Below are 5,557 nucleotides of genomic sequence, written 5' to 3'. Positions count from 1 at the left end.
AATAATGATTTGTATTTGAAATAAGATTTTTTTTACATCAAACTTTGCTTTCGTCAAAGAATCCTCCATTTGCAGCAATTACAGCATTGCAGACCTTTGGCATTCTAGCTGTTAATTTGTTGAGGTAATCTGGAGAAATTGCACCCCACGCTTCCAGAAGCAGCTCCCACAAGTTGGATTGGTTGGATGGGCACTTCTTGCGTACCATACGGTCAAGCTGCTCCCACAACAGCTCAATGGGGTTCAGATCTGGTGACTGCGCTGGCCACTCCATTACCGATAGAATACCAACTGCCTGCTTCTGCTCTAAATAGTTCTTGCACAATTTGGAGGTGTGTTTAGGGTCATTGTCCTGTTGTAGGATGAAATTGGCTCCAATCAAGCGCTGTCCACTGGGTATGGCATGGCGTTGCAAAATGGAGTGATAGCCTTCCTTATTCAGAATCCCTTTTACCCTGTACAAATCTCCCACCTTACCAGCACCAAAGCAACCCCAGACCATCACATTACCTCCACCATGCTTAACAGATGGCGTCAGGCATTCTTCCAGCATCTTTTCATTTGTTCTGCGTCTCACAAACGTTCTTCTTTGTGATCCAAACACCTCAAACTTGGATTCATCCGTCCACAACACTTTTTTCCAGTCTTCCTCTGTCCAATGTCTGTGTTCTTTTGCCCATCTTAATCTTTTTCTTTTATTGGTCAGTCTCAGATATGGCTTTTTCTTTGCCACTCTGCCCTGAAGCCCAGAATCCCGCAGCCGCCTCTTCACTGTAGATGTTGACACTGGTGTTTTGCGGGTACTATTTAATGAAGATGCCAGTTGGGGACCTGTGAGGCGTCTGTTTCTCAAACTAGAGACTCTAATGTACTTATCTTCTTGCTCAGTTGTGCAACGCGGCCTCCCACTTCTTTTTCTACTCTGGTTAGAGCCTGTTTGTGCTGTCCTCTGAAGGGAGTAGTACACACCGGTGTAGGAAATCTTCAATTTCTTAGCAATTTCTCGCATGGAATAGCCTTCATTTCTAAGAACAAGAATAGACTGTCGAGTTTCAGATGAAAGTTCTCTTTTTCTGGCCATTTTGAGCGTTTAATTGACCCCACAAATGTGATGCTCCAGAAACTCAATCTGCTCAAAGGAAGGTCAGTTTTGTAGCTTCTGTAACGAGCTAAACTGTTTTCAGATGTGTGAACATGATTGCACAAGGGTTTTCTAATCATCAATTAGCCTTCTGAGCCAATGAGCAAACACATTGTACCATTAGAACACTGGAGTGATAGTTGCTTGAAATGGGCCTCTATACACCTATGTAGATATTGCACCAAAAACCAGACATTTGCAGCTAGAATAGTCATTTACCACATTAGCAATGTATAGAGTGTATTTCTTTAAAGTTAAGACTAGTTTAAAGTTATCTTCATTGAAAAGTACAGTGCTTTTCCTTCAAAAATATGGACATTTCAATGTGATCCCAAACTTTTGAACGGTAGTGTATATATATATATATATAATCCAGCGAGTCAGGTAAATTCTGTATGAGACAGTACAAGCCTGTCTCATGCCATAAGCAATCATCAACTGTCAATCTCTCTCTCTCTCTCTCTCTCTCTCTCTCTCTCTCTCTCTCTCTCTCTCTCTCTCTCTCTCTCTCTCTCTCTCTCTCTCTCTCTATCTCTCTATCTATCCATATATATAAAGATAGATGTAGGAAAAAACTTTTAATACATAGCAGTGGCAGCTGATGAGTGCGCGACGCACGAAACAAGCTTGTTCTGCTATGTATTAAAAGCTTTTTCCTACATTCCGCTCATCATTTGTTGAGCACTTCTATCAACACTATTGATGGATATATATAATATACAACACACACACACACGCACACACACCTCTTCTTCTTCTTTCGGCTTATTCCCTGTTTCTCAGGGGTTGCCACAGCGGGTTTTTCATTTTCCATCGGTACCTTGTGAGGGCACAGCACCAATGGTGGCCATTGTTAACCAACCCAGGCCTTGAGTGATCCTGTATGGAACCTCGACCGATACACACACTCATACACATGCATACACACACCGATCCGCCAAAAAATTAAAACCACTGACAGGTAAGTGAATAACATTGATTACCTCATTACAATGGCACCTGTCAATGGGTGGGATATATTAGGCAGCAAGTGGAAAGTCAGTTGTTGACGTTGATGTGTTGGAAGCAAGAAAAATGGGCAAGCGTAAGGATCTGAGCAACTTTGACAAGGGCCAAATTGTGATGGCTAGATAACTGGGTCAGAGCATCTCCAAATCGGCAGGTCTTGTGGGGTGTTTCCGGTATGCACTGGTCAGTACCTACCAAAAGTGGTCCAAGGAAAGACAAGCAGTGAACCAGCAACACCCAAGGCAAATTGATGCAGGCGGGGAGCAAAGGTTAGCCCGTCTGGTCTGATCCCACAGAAGAGCTACTGTAGCTTAAATTGCTGAAAAAGTTAATGCTGGCTATGATATACATGTGTCAGAACACAGTGCAGCACAGCTTGCTGTGTATGGGGCTGCATAGCCGCAGACCAGTCCGAGTGCCCATGATGACCCCTGTCCACTGCCAAAAGCACCTACAATTGGCATGTGAGCATCAGAACTGGACCATGAAGCAGTGGAAGAAGGTGGCCTGGTCTGATGAATCACATTTTCTTCTACATCATTTGGATGGCAGGGTGCATGTGCATCTTTTATCTGGGGAAGAGATGGCACCAGGATGCACTATGGGAAGAAGGCCAGCTGGTGGAGGCAGTGTGATGCTCTGGGCAATGTTCTGCTGGGAAACCTTGGGTCCTGGCATTCGTGTGAATGTTACTTTGATGCATGCCACCTACCCAAACAGTGTTGCAGACCAGGTACACCCCTTCATGGCAACAGTATTCCCCGATGGCAGTGGTCTTTTTCAGCAGGATAATGTGCCCTGCCGCTCTGCAAAAATGGCTCAGAAATGGTTTTGAAGAACATGAAAAAGAGTTCAAAGTGTTGCCTTGGCCTCCAAATTCCCCACAGCTCAATCCGATTGAGCATGTGTGGGATGTGCTGGAAAGACAAGTCCGATCCATGGAGGCCCCACCTTGCAACTTACAGGACTTAAAGGATTTGCTGCTAACGTCTTGGTGCCAGATACCAGATGACACCAGACACCTTCAGAGGTCTTGTGGAGTCCGTGCCTCGATGGGTCAGAGCTGTTTTGACAGCACGAGGGGGACTTACATAATATTAGGCAGGGGTTTTTAATGTTTTGGCTGCTCGGTGTGTTTGTGTGTGTGTGTGTGTGTGTGTGTGTGTGTGTGTGTGTGTGTGTGTGTGTGTGTGTTTGTGTGTGTTTTTGCTGTGGGAATATTTATAGATCCAAAAAAAAAAAGCTTTTGACACTATTGATCACAATCGATTAATAGACAAATTGAAAAGGTGTGGTATCAGAGGGGGTGGATCAGAATTGACTAAGAAGCTATTTAAGTAACAAGCAGCAGTTTGTAAAGACAGGCGAACATTTATATCGTCATGCATGGATATTACTTGTGGTGTACCCCAGGGGTCGGTTTTAGGTCCAAAACTGTTCATTCTGTACTTAAATTATATATGATGTATGCAAGTTACTGAAAATATTTAAAATTGTTTTATTTGCAGATGACACGAATATATTTTATTCTGGTTAGAGTTTACAGCAGCTTAAATTATCCTTAAATCTGGACAAAACAAAGTTTATGTTGTTTGAAAATTATAAAATAAATACCAAAGCAAAAGTAGTGATAGACAATGTCCATCTAGAAAGAGCATATTGTGGCGAACACTAGGGGCTATGCCTCTCACCCAGCAGGGCTGTGAGCTGGGGGCGTGGTTTACGTTCCTGGGATCTCTGGTGCAAGGTTGTTCCTGTTTCAGTTTGGTTTTGGAGCTGAGGAATAAAGTTCAAACTCGCCTTCGTCTCCTGTGTTTTTCCTCATCCTGCCACAATATGAAAATAAATTCCTAGGTGTGATACTAGACCACAAAATCTGCTGGAAATCTCACATGTATGCCAGCAAAGCCGGCAAGAGCATTGCAATCATAAGAAAAGCAAGACACATTCTGGATCATAAATCATTGTACACTCTGTATTGTTCATTTATTTCACCATATCTGATCTACTGTGTGGAGGTATGGGGTAACACCTACAAAACCAACCTACAACCATTATGAATACTACAAAAAAGAGCCATAAGGATTATTGATAATGTAGGACATCATGAACACACCAACAAGCTATTTTTAAAGTCAAGTGCCTTGAAGTTCAGGGATTTAGTAGAATTTAACACAGCACAAATAATGTTCAAAGCAAGAAACACTCTACTACCAAGTAATATACAAAAAATATTATCAGATAGAGAAGAGGAATATAACTTTTGGGGGATTTCCCCCTCCTTTTCTTCCAATTGTATTTGGCCAGTTACCCCACTCTTCCGAGCTGTCCCAGTCTCTGCTCCACCCCCTCTGTCGATCCAGGGAGGGCTGCAGACTACCACATGCCTCCCCTGATACATGTGGAGTCACCAGCCGCTTCTTTTCATGTGACGGTGAGGAGTTTTGTTTTTTTTTTGTTTCACCTAGTATGTCCTTAAATATTTCTTGTTACTTATTTGTTTTGACTTAGTTATCCTTTTAGCTTATAAATATATTCCTTAGTAACTTGCTGTTTGCAGTTTTAATAGTATTGTGTGAGGTTTGATAGAGTTTTACATAAGTGACCAGTTTATGGGCAATAGGCCTCTTTTCAGTGTACCTCTTTGGCCAGTTGGGTGTTAAGTGGCCAGGGTGTGGCTAGAACATCACAGGGATTTATAAGTCTGGCCTCACTCAGTTTCAGTCCAGTGTGCATTTTAACTTCTGGAGTGATTCTGAATTGCTGGTTCATCTAGAATAGAGTAAGTATCATCTTTCTTGCTAAACAAGTTGCTACTAGTCTTATTCCAGCTGCTTGAGTAGTAGTCTTTTTGTCTATACATCTGCTGCTGGTTCCTAGTGGGATCTTATTCTAGCTGTAGCTGTCTTATTCTATTTACTTACTTGTCTTATTTACTTATTCTAGCTGTAGCTGTTTTTCACCTAGTGTGCCCTTAAACATTTCTTGTTGCCTAGCTGTTTTGACTTAGTTATCCTTTTAGCTTATAAATATATTCCTTGGTAACGTGCTGTTTGCATTTTTAATAGTAGTGTGTGAGGTTTGATAGAGTTTTACATAAGTGACCAGTTTCTGGGCAATAGGCCTCTTTTCATTGTACCTCTTTGGCCAATTGGGTGTTAAGTGGCCAGGGTGTGGCCTGCACTAATGGCAGACAATCAGCAATCAGTGTTCCTTAAATCACTGCTGCTACTTCTAAGCCTCAGGCAAACAAGATTGAACGAAGGCTAGAGTAAACAAATGCAAGCGCGACTTTTTCAAGCCAAGACCTCATCAAACACGGACTGCTCTTTTTAGATCCGGTCAGTCATCTGTATTTTATGGACCTAGTATAGACTATGTGTTTCCTTCGCATTCCTGTCCTTTCCT

The sequence above is a fragment of the Lampris incognitus genome, chromosome 2 (assembly GCF_029633865.1).
Source record: "Lampris incognitus isolate fLamInc1 chromosome 2, fLamInc1.hap2, whole genome shotgun sequence".
Taxonomy (NCBI): Eukaryota; Metazoa; Chordata; class Actinopteri; order Lampriformes; family Lampridae; genus Lampris; species Lampris incognitus.
Note: the sequence above shows the minus strand (reverse complement) of the source record.